This window comes from Mytilus galloprovincialis, chromosome 13 (assembly GCF_965363235.1).
Source record: "Mytilus galloprovincialis chromosome 13, xbMytGall1.hap1.1, whole genome shotgun sequence".
NCBI lineage: Eukaryota > Metazoa > Mollusca > Bivalvia > Mytilida > Mytilidae > Mytilus > Mytilus galloprovincialis.
Genome location: NC_134850.1, coordinates 22,376,432 through 22,392,308, shown reverse-complemented (window position 1 = coordinate 22,392,308; position 15,877 = coordinate 22,376,432).

Sequence of the window (15,877 nt, the reverse complement as noted above, 5' to 3'; positions counted from 1 at the left end):
CATGTGTCATCTGTTTGTAGTAGTGAACACACAGAGGCATTAGTTATTATACGGGTATTAGCACTCAACAAAGTTACGACAATAATTAACACTATTGTCTGAAATAACTTCGGCAATTTCGGATTTACAACCGTTCCGGCTAAGTAAAGCTCACTATAAGGTGGAATCATAGGGGATTTGTCATAGTTGTGAAGAAGAAAAACTACCAAAGAAATTAGGGAGAAGAATCCTTCTCCCTTCAATAATCTGATACACTTTGGTGGAAGCTGAAATCTTTGTGCGGCTTTACTTTGGAGCAGACAACTTTATTGATTTTTCATGTCGTAGCGGTAAAAGAATGTCTGCTACTGTGAGCGCTAGAGAAAATCATTGGGTCATATTTTCATAATAGTCAGCTGCAAGGTCACCAAAATTTTTACTTTTCTGTTATCATCAATACATTTAAGCAATGCCATACCACCTTTCAGACTGGTGTAAGTTGTGAGTGATGGTACAAAGGAAGGTAGGGAAAGTGCACAAGAGACATAACAATCGAATTGGATCACCAAGTCAGGAATTTCATCAAACGACCCATACTCTTTAACACATTGCTAGCAGATTCCATCATTAAGTCTTTCAACAGAACTTAAGAAGAAACGTTTACTCTTTACAGTAAAGAAAGTGATTCAGTACTTCTTCTCTGGCAGACGATACACTTTTCAAAATTAAAACGCATGTGTTGCCTTTTTTAACTACTAAGACCTAATCGTAAAGGACTTTATAATTCAAACATTTTCCAGATAAGTACATGTCCAAATTCAGACTTGGTTCTTACTTTTTACAATATATCAAAAAGAAAAAAACCTATATCAAATAAACATACGAAAATAAGAAATCTTTGAAAAAGACACGATAACCAACACGAAATAGAACTATGAACTAACAAAAGAGATCGAATTGAACAAATTTTGGCAACGAAAAATCGTTGTTATACGAAATATCATTTATAGATTAAAATAATAGTATCGGTCCGGTTCAATATGTTTGTACAAGTCGAATTTCTAGAGGAAAATTTGTAACCTGTATCTTCTATTGTAGTGTATATTTTGTTTCAATGCACAAGTCGAAATAATGCTTCTGAGATAATTGATTTTGAAATTGTTGTTAAATAAAGGTTTGACATATCATATAAATGTTGATTATTTTACATTTTGCGTAAAAATAAATGACGAAAATGAATTGAAACGTACTCTATTAAATGCAAAATATTCGGTGTGTTCAATTTTTACAAAAACTCTTCAACAACAGATTAATTTTGCTTGACTTGGTTTGAAATTGTTAAAATAAGGTTTTATAACAATGTATATAATAACAAATAGCATATCATGAATGTTCTTTTAGAATGAAGGCCTAAATTCTTTTGAAAGTATTTTTTTCTTTAAAGTAAGGGAACGAACTTCAAAGCCCATTTTACAAAAACTGCACCGTACGATTTTTTGACGACAAGTGAAAGTGTGAAGTGTAACCTTTGAACTACCAATACTGTGATTTATAGCCGTATAGTCCGAATGACGATTAAACTCCTTAAATAAGCGACTTTTCCTTACTTGGTCACCGTACTACATGTGTTCTTTTTTTTTAAATACAAGCATATTAAGATGATTGAGTGGGAACAAGATTTTTTCTATTTACATGAATAAGAATAATTGTAAAAAGTATAAAAAGGATATATGAATAAATATTTCTTTGATCAGAACTGTGTATGAGATACAAGTTTTAAAAAGTAAAATCACAAAAATACTGAACTCCGAGGAAAATTCAAAAAAGAAAGTCCCCAACCAAACCGCAAAATCAAAAGCTCATACAATACAAACAAATGGATAACAATTGTCATACAGACATTTTCTTATGTAGAAAATGATGGATTGAACCTGGTTTTGTAGCAAGCTAAACCTCTCACTTGTATGACTGTCACATCAAATGTCATTATATTGAAAACGTTATAATGCTACATATTAGAAATATAGGGGTAGTTGGGTTTAAATACATTGTCTACAAGGGACAATACAGAAAGAGAACAATATCTTATTGTTTTTCTTTCACATCGATTTGTGTATTTTGAATTGATTTAAGAGCTTTGAACACCAATTACTACTGTTGCCTGTAGTTCGTTGGAAAACCTAACGAAACCCTTATTTTGGATTTACAAAAAGACATGCTTTGTCTCATACATCCTAAAACTAAATTCGTTGGGTACCTGGTAGACTTGTCTTATTGGCGAATACTGTTTATGTTTGATGAAATTGAACTTTGAACAAGATTCCAGAAAATGCCAGTAGTCGTATTTCGGGTTTAATGTCATTTTTATTCTCGTTATTCAGTTGTCTTTTGTGCTGCCTTTTTATTGCTCTGATGAGCCAAGTCTTTAACTGAGCTTACCAGTATGTTTGAAGTTGTATTTCTGTCTCAGAGAAGGATTGTGTGCCCAATAACATGTTACAATTACTGAACTACATGCCCCTGACTTGGGACATGCACATACAGAATGTTGCGAGGTTAATTAACATATGTCTGTTAACTGCAACTAGTTCCTCTTTCAGGAAATCTTCATTCTGAATAACTTCTACCGTTTGCTACTTTATTATGCATATGAAGCAGTATGTGCTTACCTTTCAGGAGCACCTGATATTACCCCCAGTTTTTGATGGGTTCGTTTTGCTTAGTATTTGCTTTTCTTCTTGCTTTTTTGTTTGTTTTTTTAACTTGATCAATTTACCAACTAAAGATACCAGGCTTACATATATACCAGACGTGCAATTTGTCTACAAGGACGCATCAGTGACCCTTAAATCAAAGAGAGTAGAGGAGACCAAATAACGTACGGCATTGAAGACATTTAGGACCCGAAATTCCGAAAGGTTTTGCCAGATACAGCTGACATAATTATTCATTTGATAGAAAATCTTTATTATTTTGAAAAATTCAGAGCGGTTTAGCACATACTTCATATTTGACAGTATTTCTTTTTTAGACATTAAAGAACAATATTGTTTTCAGAATATTTTTTGTTCTTAATCTTAAGATTATTAAAAACTTTTATTTTGAAGTTTTTTCAGTATATATTTGTTGCCTTAAAAAAAAATTATGTCGTAAAAGGAAATACAATTTTACGATTTATGAACATGCCCTTTAAAAGTGAAAAATATTCGGTCGAACTTAATCATATTTTATGTCCTTGAAGAAAATCAGTTAGAAATTATTTTGACAATAAGTATCATATATTTCAAAATAAAACATTGGACTGGTAATCTTGTTTATATTTCATGATGATACTATTAAACAATACCAATTTTAATTGTATAAAGTAAAGAAATGCTTATCAAACAATAAAATGGTTACAATTCAAATATCAATCAAAATTAGATAACCTTCCTCGTGACACGGTGACATTTATATGACCAAAATTAGCAGTTATACAACAACTTTTTTTTATAAGGCAACGAGTACACGTGTAAATTTATATAACCATACACACAGTTACACAACAAGATCATGTGTGGCACTAATAAACAACTCGAAACTATAGTATTAAATACAAATACGGGTCGTTGTCCGAAACTGAATTAATTGATATGTCATTAAGTAAGTTTGAATTATTTGTTGAATAAGATCATTGTGGGTTTTTTAAAATAAATTAATAACATTGAAGAGAATGTACTGCCCTCACAATTCAAATGATAAGGAGACATGCGCATAGCTTGTTTATACGCCCCTTCCCCTCCCACTATTCAGTCTATTGTAATGGGAGTCCTTTTAGAATAATGCTAATTTTATTGATAAATAAATATCATTAGATAAAGCTTGCTTACTTTGATGTTGACATTCATTTGCAAATAGCCCTTTTTTAATTATGCTGATTTTATTGATGCGCTAATATGATTAGAAATGTTTTTAAACATGTATACCATCATAAATTTTGTACTTTATTTAAGAATATTGTACTGCATTTTTTTGCCTAAACTATTGTATGTGTATTTATATTGTATTTTTCAATGTAAACTTGTATTTAGTTTTTAGAGAATAAAGTATCTATCTATCTATCTGTCTGATAAAGCTGCCTTGCTTTAAAGTTTTGATGCTGAAATTCATTTGCAATGTTACGAATACACAATAAAACGTCATAAATGTGGCATGTAAGTTTTGTCTATTTGTAACAGAAATGTCACATTCGTGAAAAGGCCACACTCGTTAATAACTATTATATCACCTAATGATCACCGATCATGAAAACACGTTGATAGTCAGGTGAATCACATTCAAACATTCTCGTGATAATTAATAGGTATCCCACAAGGACGCGGTGTGTCAGTGTAAGATCACCCCGATGGCCGGAGGCCAGAGGGTGATCTAACACTGACACACCAAGTACGAATGGGATAACTATTTTACATCCCAGCTGTTTTAGATTAGACGAAAAAACATTTACAAATCATAAAATCTAGTTTAGAACGCCACACAACCATTATAATATACTTTATATATTACTTTATGATGTATACCGTTTATGACCCCCGAACACGTTGAGTAGATATCAAACAATGTCAACTCGCCTCACTTGCCCATACTATACCGTCACTTTATAAAAAAATCGCCCCACTTTTGTTTACCGATTCGCCCCACTTTTGAAAAAGTGTAAAATCAAATTGAACAATCAGTCTGACAACTCACTTCTTAACGAAAAAGGTTTAAACCTCACTGAATAAAGGTCTGCCAACTCGCCCCACTTATAAAAAGATCTTGCTTCCTTTAAGTATGTTAAATTACTGTTAGTTCGTATCCAGTCGCCCGGGTGTAGTGGTATGTGTCGTGGCTTGATATGCTTAAGGTCTTGAGTTCGAATCCCAGCATATACACTGGAGTTTTTCTAGGTGAATTTTAATAGATAGTCTTTTCCGTATAATTAATTATAAGTTTTATAGCGGATTTAACATTCCCGCCAAAATGTTACAGAACAAAGGAAAGCATGCATAACAGAAACTCAAACTGGGGTGATCTGGTAGGGGTGATCCGTTTCAGATCATCCCTGTTAGAACACAGGAGCTGGGATGTAATTATCATACAAATTATATAATGTCGATATCAGTCGGTTTTGTTTTAGGGGTACACTTAACATTTTCTACAGGGTTCAAACGATGTAAAATTAAATCAGGAGTACCTACTCATTTTGAGATTTGTTTAAGAGAATAATATTTCTTTTATATATGGAATAAATGAAAATTGAATAAAATGGATATAAGAATTGTCATTTATTTAATCAGAAGTAAGTTTGTGTGATACAAATTGTTAACCGTATATTAGAAATATAAAGGTTGCGGTGTTTTTAAAGTATATTGTACAAGGGAAAGTACAGAGAGAACACATTATATTATTGGGTTGGTTTTTTTTTTGCCACCTGTATTTTGATTGTTATATAGATATAGGAAGATGTGGTGTGAGTGCCAATGAGACAACTATCCATCCAAATAACAATTTATAAAAGTAAACCATTATAGGTCAATGTACATATGAATGGATTTATGAGCTTCCAACAATGGTTAACTACTGTAGCCAGTAATTCGTTGTCATACATATTGACGATACCTTTATTTTGGACTTACGCCCTTAAACTAAATTCGTTGGGTACCTGGTTGACCTTTTCTTATTGGCAAATATGGTTTTGGTGCAAAATGAGCTTTGAACCAGATTCCATAAAGAGCAAGTATTCTTTATATCATTTGTCTTTTTGTTATTCAATTGTCTTTTGTGCTGCCTTATTGCCCCTCTAATGAGCCAAGTCTTCCAACTAAACAGTATGTTTTTAAGTTGTGTTTCTCCCTCATGTCGAGAAGTGTTGAGTTTCCACCAACATGTGACAACTACTGAACTACAGGCCCCTGACTTTGGACAGGCACAAACATAATGTTGCGAGGTTAATTAACATATATAGATCCGTTAACTTCACGATCGTGAATTATATGGTATTTTTACCGCTGGTTCCTCTATCAGGAAATCTTCATTCTGAGTAACTTCTTACTTTTTCCGACTGTATTAATTGACATGATTACTGATATGATCAAAATAGAAGTAAATAAGTCACAGGTTATGCAGCAATACGAATTTAATCTATTAGAATAAATATGGAACCTTTTTAACATAATTTGGTCTTCCGATATTCTTGACTATTAAACATATTTATGAAAATCAATCCGATTATCTCACCTCTTGCAGAAATCACCATGAAAAACATGCAACCATTCGTTGAAAGTGGTGTGACCGGTGTCATATTTTAAATCCTCAAATACCCATAACTATTGATAATCTTAATCAAGGTACGACGAAACTATATTTTACATAAAATTTTCTTATAATAGTTATCAAAACTTATATGTCCATACATTCCTCTTGTTTGTGTTTTTTTTAACTTGTTTTGACTATATCAAATCACTCATCAATTTTTTTTACACTACACTTATATTTGATTTACAATAACTACTGTGGATTCATTTATTTTCGAGGGTATCAATTTTCGTGGATTGAGGAACACTTGCATTTTCGAGGATATTTGATTTCGTGGTTTGGCCAATTTCTGCATGCAAAACCTATAGTAAATTTGCAATTAGTTGAACATTTTAAATTGTGGTTCCACTGTACCCACGAAACCAACGAAAATTCGTATCCAACGTATACACGAAACCAACGAAACTTCGTATCTATCGAATAATAATGAATCAACAGTAATCAAAGATGCTTGAATCAAAAAGGGAAAAAAGCCCAAATAAAGTACAAAGTTGAAGAGCATTTATGACTCAAAATTCCGAAAGGTATTGCCATAAACAGCTTACTGTTTCACGTTAAAGCCTTTTCAGAACCAATTGTATTTTTACTAGAACTATGTTTAAATTCTTAGACCTTTAAATACTATTATTTCAATAATTATATCACTTGCTTTATTTTTTTTTTTTTTTGCTTAAAGACAAATTCATGGCATGAAAGCAATCTAAAATTAAAGATTTATGAATATGACCTATTTTATGTCCTTGTAGCCTCTTTCTGAAAGTTTTTTCGACAATTAATATTATATTGTCAAATAAAACATAAGGGTGTAAATCTTGTTAATATTCATGATAATACCATTGTTGAAAGTAAATTAATGTTTAATAAAAAGTCGATAAACAACATTAGATAACCACCCTTGTGACACGGTGACATTTACATGATCATAAAAAGAAGCAGTTACACAACAACGTCATTAATAAGGCAACGGGTACACGTGTAAATTTATATAATCATAAGCACAGTTACACAACAAGTTCGTGTTTAGCATTAATAAGTAATGCAACACTATTTAACAGTTTAATGCAAATAATGGGTCGTTGTCCGAAAATGAATTAATTGACATGTCATTAAGAAAGTTTACATATTTTGTTAAATAAGAACACAGTAGGTAAATAAAAATAAATTAATAACATTGAAGAGGTTGTAAGGCTTACATAAATCAAAAGTGGAGGGGCCACGCGCATAGTCCTTGTAAAATAATGCAGATTTTATTGGAGAAGTAGTTGTCAAAGGTACCAGGAGTATAATTTAGTACGCCAGACGCGCGTTTCGTCTACATTAGACTCATCAGTGACGCTCATATCAAAATATTTATAAAGCCAAACAAAAATAAAGTTGAAGAGCATTGAGGATCCAAAATTTCAAAAAGTTGTGAAATACGGCTAACGTAATCTATATGACTATATATAGCCTGTTGTTTTAAACCGTTGATGGAATTATGCTGAACTTTCAGTTGCAATGCTACGAATACACATTATTATATATCGGTTAAGAATAAGCTTCTCTTATTAAATAACAAGGGGCCATATCACATTCTTTATTCTGAAGTAAAAAATGCCATCGATCTTTAAGAGAAAAATAGCGCACAAGAAAAACGAAGACAAAATCGTTAACGGACTCTGTTAAGAGTGGTGTCCCTTTAATAAAACGCAATTACGATTCAGACTTTTAGAACATGGCCGAACTGGACAGCGCGACACGTCTGCTAATGATCGTTTTGCCGAATATTCCGATGCTGATAAAACAAACTACTCAAGAATCATAAACTTTTCGAAGCCTTTATTTGTGTATGCATACACTGAAAATTAAACTTAAATGAATGGCAGTATATAAAAGTTATAACTATGACTGATCTCCCCTATTTCCTTAAGAAATCGTACAATAACTTATGTCTGCTTTGAACAATTTGTAAAACATGGTTTCTCAGTGAGATAAAAATAAAAGGTACTGAAGAACTAGTCATTATCGTGATACATGGACTTCCTATTTTTTGGTAATCTAAACCCAGCGGCAGATTTTAAATTTTTAGATTTTAAATCCAGGCCATCACAGTTATGAGTACAAATCTTGGCATGACGATACACTCTCATTTCAGTATAACACAATATTTAATATGATTATTGTTTGGAATTATAAGATTGCCTCGAATACATATATGTGTGTTCATTTGACATGTAAATAATCAAAATGGAAATTACACATTAATATTTCACTGCATACACCTATCTGTGTCAATTTGACATTTACATAATCAAAAATTATACAGCAACATTGTGTGTGTCGTAAATAAAACTATGACATATACATGCACATTCAGGATTGTTTGAAGGAAATGGCGCATGTTTGACTTCTTTTTGTAAGTCCTTATGCACTGTAATGCATGTCGAATTGTAGGTTAATGACATTTTGTGTTTCTTTTTTACTTTCTTTATTTTTTTCTTATTAATTTCTTCGTATTCAGTCTGATGTTCATATCACATGTATCATATGTATTAAGAATTATATACAGATTGAAACATTACTATCATCAACTATCATCAATAAGGAAAAGACCAGACAATCAATCAATTATAGAATACATAGAATTGAAAAGAAAAAAATGGAGTAAAACCAACAAAGATATAAGGCTCATGTTTTAGTTAATCAAATATACACCTATTTGTTCGTAATGAAAACGAAGCAGTTCAAATCAATAGCAATCAGTGAAAACAAGAAAAATTACACAAAAAAGGTCTTTTGTTGTATACTTAAACCATTAATATATATCAAGGTCGAAATCATCAATTTAATAAACGTTATAACTGAATATCTGGATTTTGAATGTTTGGTCAAATTGACGGTTAAAGAGTGGCCCAAGATACAAGAGGGACATTCAAACTCATTTATCTTAAGCACACTGATAATGTCATGGTTGAAAAAATAATAAGACAAACAGACAAATAATGCTACACAAGACACAACACAGAAAACTAAAGACTAAGCAAAACGAACCTTGCCAAAAACTGGGATTTCAGGTGCTCTGGAAGGGTGAGCAGATCCTACTCCATATGTGTAAGAATCTGCATACAACTATTTTTAACTTGTATATTTGCAGTGTTATTTAAATATAGAAAAATGGTATGATAAGATTTCCTATTTTCTGTAAAATGTGAACAGTGGACGTTACCAATTATTTGTATTTATGATTTCATGTAATAAAAGTTTTGACTATTTTTTTCAAATGAGATTCCAGAATTGATATTTATCAATTATATCACATTGATTACAATGTAAATTGTCAATACATACACGAGCTAAGCAAACCAGTTTGGTAATGTTGTTAATGTATGAGCGTTCCTGATGACAGTAAATACAGAAAAACAGGAACGAAAGTTAAAAAATTGTTATTTTCATTTAATTAATTGCAGAAACTCCTTCCAAAAGTTGTGTGTTAAGTATAACATTGATTAGTTATTAGTTTAAAAGTTTAAACATTAAGAAATTAATTGCATAAAAAGTGCGTTGACTCTGACATTACTTGAATGGCATTTGTATTACGTAACTTGCGGTAAAATATATCAAGCTATTTAAAGGAGCACTAGCTGTCAAATTCATGTTCACCGATTTAAATCAAATTTGCATGTTTGATTTATAACAATGTAAAACATTTATCCAAACTATTAAAAGTCTAAAATAAACAATTAACAGGGCACGGGCATGAAAATGCATAGCTTCGTTTCGTGCGTATTTCAGTCTAGACGCCATCTAATAAACTATCGATTCGACCTCTAAAGTCATCCGATGACCATATAAGCGATGTAAACATTAATATGGATATAAATAGATTAAGCAAACTCGTGCTGTTGGATTTTTCTAGGTCTATTTAATTTCATATTATAGATGAAAAATAAATGTTTATCATCGTTTTTACCTGTATAAGAATATTTTTTTGTGGATCGGACCAGTCAATCAAATGAATCAACTTTGTTTCACTTTCAATGTTGACATTCTTTTCCTTTAAATAACTTTACACATACAATTCTCGTGTTATCCATCTCAAGCTTAGGGGTTAAATTGAAGTTCACATGAATACGGAGTCAATGAGGTCGAATTATTCACTTGCAAGTGAATAATTGATAATCAATGTTTTTAAGCTTATTTTGACAAAATTGAACCATACTGGCAGTTTAAAACGAATTCATATTTCACTTTTGCATTTCATTAATGATTCAGCAAACAACATAATATATTAGATTTTTTATATACCTCGTAGCTAGTGCCCCTTTAATTTGAAATAATTCCCCTTCGTTCATTTATATATTTCAGGCTTTATTACATATAATTAACTTCAATAGATTTTTTTTTAATTTTAGCTCGTATTTCTGTATATTTTATTTTTTCACTCTCCTCACAAACAAAAGATTTAAAGTGTGAAGACATGAAAAAACGGAGAATCTATACTATTTAGCCTCTTTAAAATGTGGTATTTCTATTTTGCAGACAAAATTGATGAATACTTAATCGGAATTGATTCCGCTCAATTGTCTTTTTATCTACCAAGACATAGATACAACGTATCAAACTATGGTGCAAAAGTTGAATAAAGGCAACTTTGAATTAACCAATATCGGTTAAACTTGATGGTTCAGAAACTAAACATCAGGGAATATTTCAGAAAACATAAACAAAAACATGGTAATCGGCTTATATCGCCTTAATCAATTGAATTTAAACCGATGGCAGGGTTTTTAGTCATTTTGGAAATTTGAAGAAGTCCATTTCTTTCTAACCAATGTTTAGTAGACGTTGTGTGCGGGATAATAGCTTCTATAGACTATTTTTAAGACAAACAAGACTTCTCTCGTACATAATTGTATTGTCAGTTCTTCGTCTTCATCAGATGAATGTAAAATAGCAGCACTGAACGAAAGGAGGGCATATACCTAATATACCTAAATTTTAAAATTGTTTACATAGTTTTGAGTTCTGACAATCAAGATTATATCGCTTTTTCTTTCATCGGAATCGGAATTTTAGTGGGAAAAACATGAATAGATTATTTGATTCAATGTTAAAGTTAGATTAGAGAGAAATGCAAACGGCGAAACGAAAAACCGTCACTCAACGAAAGAAAATTAGGAATATGACTTTAAGACTAATTCATTACTGATACTATACTTATATAATGTGATTGTTGATTTCAAAGTTTGACAGGTCATAATCAACACGAATTACTCCATTTTTTAATTTTCATTTACAAACGTTCGTCTCATACTTGATAAAAAAAAATATATGACAGACTACAAGATTCATTGCGCACGTACCATATAAATTAACTGCATTTGTGATCCCAAGGACATTAAGTGCATTATACATTTTTATGTTAAGAAGCACATACATCACTGAAATCCTAATCATTTTTTTCATTTAGAGACATCTCCACGTGACTCATCTGTTGTGTGAGTAATTGCATTCAACACCCTTTTTACGAAATTTTGTCTTAGAGAGTATATAATCGTACCGCACTTGACCTTTCTGTTAGCATCATATTTATCTTGTCCAATTACATTCAATTTATGTTGAAAATTTTAACCAACTTTAAAGTTAAGGTCTATGTTTGTACAACAAAGACTTTCGATTCCATTGAAACCACATAACAATTAAGAAAACATAGTTAGATAATTATAGATTATCGTTGATCATCTCAACGAGATTGATTTTCTCGCTTGAACTGGCACGGCGAAAGCGAGAAAAGCAATCGAGTTTAGATGACCAATGATAATCTGTTTATCGCTATTTTACCTATTTTACAATTTCATGTCAATTGCATTAGCAACGCCACGTGCCTCCTTAGTTTCTAGCGATAATTTTTCATCTCAAGGGTTAGGGTAAGGGTTTGATATAAAATATTATCACAAAAAAAAGATCAAAGGAAAAATGCATAAGATAGCGATAAAGAACATTACATAAATCTGTACTTATATATTATGCATTAAAGAGAATATAATGGTTGATTTTTACTTTCCTTTTTGGGCGGTTTTTGAGTATTCAACTTTGTTTTTTTCAGGTTAGGCCGTTCCTGTTCCGGGTATGTTAAGATGTACGATAAGGATACATTAAGTTTTTATAAGTGGTGTTTTCATCATCTTGAATTTAACTTTACCTGTAAAGGGTCTTTGTCATTATATAAAAAAAGAAGATGCGGTATGATTGCCAATGAGACAACTGTCCACAAGAGACCAAAATGACACAGACATTAACAACTATAGGTCACCGTACGGCCTTCAACAATGAGCACAGCCCATACCGCATAGTCAGCTATAAAAGGCCCCGATATGACAATGTAAAACAATTCAATCAAGAAAACTAAACTCTACAATCTAATAAAATAAATATCTGTTAGCTTTTATTTTTAACTTTATAAATCCGCGGTTTTAGACTTTTATGTTAGTTGTGTTGGAGATTTAAGATATATGTTTACACTATTCTGACTGTTTGGTTCCAACCATTGTCACGTTAACCAACTATGTATGTTTGGATTGCTCAAACAATTTGGTTTATGTAATGAAACCATGAATGTTTGTCATACAAGTGGAAGGTTTAGCTAGCTATAAAACCACTGGTTAACTCTTCGGACAGTGTTTGTACCGGTCAGGAGTATGACACCTGTTTTCCATTAGTTCTAATGGTCGATATAGGAAGGTCTAGAAGGGCTAGGGGTTTAAGGAAAAGTGAATATTGTCCAAAAAGTGCAAAATAAAGAGCAAGAAAATAAAGGATACAGAAAAATAGGTCATCAATAATAAGAAAGGATAATAATGGGCATACTGAATGAAGAAAAGAGGGGGAAAGGTATAAAGAAAAGGGTAAAGAAATTTAAGATATCTTCCTCTAGACCCTTATTTAGTAGAGCGTCGTGTATCCTATGAGGGACAAATTACACCTTTTTTAATTTTCCTTGGAATTTGGATTTTTTTTTATACTTTCTTAACCTTTCAAATGATATGTCTTAGTATCAAATCATCTGTCACCAAAATAATGAAATACATCGTGATACTGATAGTATATATAGTATAAAGGAAGAACGGTATTTAAATAATCACAAACCATGTTCTACTTAATCCTTAAAATCCTATTTTACTTTCACTAAAGGCATGTAATGACAGATACTGTATTTTCTTTAAAATTCCTACTTTCTAACAACTTACTTTAAAGAGTTGATTGCTATATAATATAATGTATTGGATACTTTGAAAATGATATAATTAACAATTTGCAGAACTTTTAACAAATGTGGTACAAGTGGGATGTTAAGCTAGCTGGAAAATCAGAATATGCCTGTTCCAAGTCAGGATTATGACGGTTTTTTAGTATTCGTTCTGTTTGTTGATAAAGTCTCACGTTTGATTTTATCAGTTTTTATTTGCTTTCCATTTTTGATTTACATACACATTCTGAAGGGAGTTTGGAATGTTGTAAACTTAACGCTACGTTCTAGCTTCTTTTTTTATTTAACGGAAAGCAATTTGGTGACATGTTCTAGTAACAATAGGTCTTTTATCTTCTGCTCAGATGCTTAAGCTTTTGAATGTAAGAATGAATCTTTATTTTAGACATGCTATGGCAAAATTAACAACGTATATTACATAATAAAACATGCATAGACAACAGAGAACAATAGAAGTACAATACAATGAAATATAAAGTTATTAGACTATTTTAGATCGAATACTCCATGCAGCTTTTACATAATTACACAATTTGATAGTAAGAGACTTACTTTTGATATTGTAACATATTGAGAAATAATGTCAAACTCATTTGAACAATTGAGTGTGTGTACCTTTTTCACTTAAATGACGATATGCAGAGTAAATGTGCATTTACTTTTAGACGAAACTATTTTTCGGAAACAAAGGCAACAGTAGTTTCCCGCTATCCAATAGTGAAAGATCGATTAAGCGAAAACCAATCCGGGTTACAAACTAAAACCGTTGAAAACAGAAACACAAACCTGAAACGATTGAGATAACAACCGGACTTGGTAGAGGACATTTTATGACAAAATGGTGGGTAAAATATGGTTGTATTTTGTGATACCATGTTGAATTGATAATAAACAAATATGTAATTTAATCAAATTGAGAATGGAAATGGAGCCAAAGAGACAACAGCCGAAGGCCACCAATGTGTCTACAACTCAGTAGGCTTGTATACATATTTTTAAGGGGCCAGCTGAAGGACGCCTGGGGATGCGGGAGTTTCTCGCTACATTGAAGACCCAATGGTGGCCTTCGGCTGTTGTCTACTCTATGGTCGGGTTGTTGTCGCTTTGTCACATTCCCCATTTCCTTTCTCAATTGTATTGCTTCATGAACTACAATTATAAAAGTCAGCCCTTGTGCTCGCGGTACTTTATTGGTTGAGGTGAATAAAGGCAGCAGTAGTATTCCGGTTTTCAAAAGTCATATATCGATTGAGAGTAAACATATCTTGATTACAAAATAAAATCGAGGGCAGCACATCAACTATAAGGGGAAAACAAGGGATCAACAGAAACTCTGCAACACACTTAATGCCAACCTACAAAGAAACGGACTAACCGGACTTGTGTTGAAGACCGTACTTGGACCTATCATGGTTTGCTCTTACAGATTCTTATATATATATATTGGTACAGGACATTTAAAAATATAATGGTGTGTAAAATTATGTTTATATTTTGTAACACCATGTTTAATTACGAATTAACTTATATGTTTTAAGTAAGTTTGCTCCATAAAATTCAATTTTAAAATACTAGCCTTTGTACTTTATTGGTTAAAGTAACAATGACACACAATATAGTGTATCATTCTTTCCGCATGATGATAAAGTCAAAAGAGTGATTTAGTCAAATTTGCTTATTTTCGATGGACTCCCCATTTTGAATTTTCCATTGGCGCTCGATAGTTTTGTTTTTACTTTTTAAGGGTGTACACAAATTTAGAAATACAGAGAGTGTATTCAAATGTCCTACAAATGAACGTGCTATATCAACGAATTCTAGATACAAAGATTTTAAATTACATCATCATTTCAAATACTGAACTTTTGTCTAATAAAACAATGTATGACATATATGATATATGACTAAAGCTGTCTGTGTCAAACACACAAGTTAGACTAGACCTGTTATCACATTAACGGAGCCAGTTCCAAGTTCTTTATGTTCTAGCAAAACAGACTTAAATCAACGTTTGCCGAAGCATAGAAAATTGATAAGCTTCACAAAGAAACGATAGGCATATGTTATGTCGTTGTCAGTTTTTTCGGTTTTTTTTTTTTCGATTTATGATCGTTTATGAGTTTGAATGTTCCTCTGGTTTCTTTCCTCCCTCTTTTGTGGGTATCTATGCATTTAAATCCCCCGAGTCCAGTCAATCTAGCATAAATTTGACCCTAACCTTGAAGTAATTGCAACAGAAGATATTCAAGTTTGAATCTTAAACATTATACCCCAAAAATACATAGAACAAGTCAAACAAAATCTAACTTGAGGAAA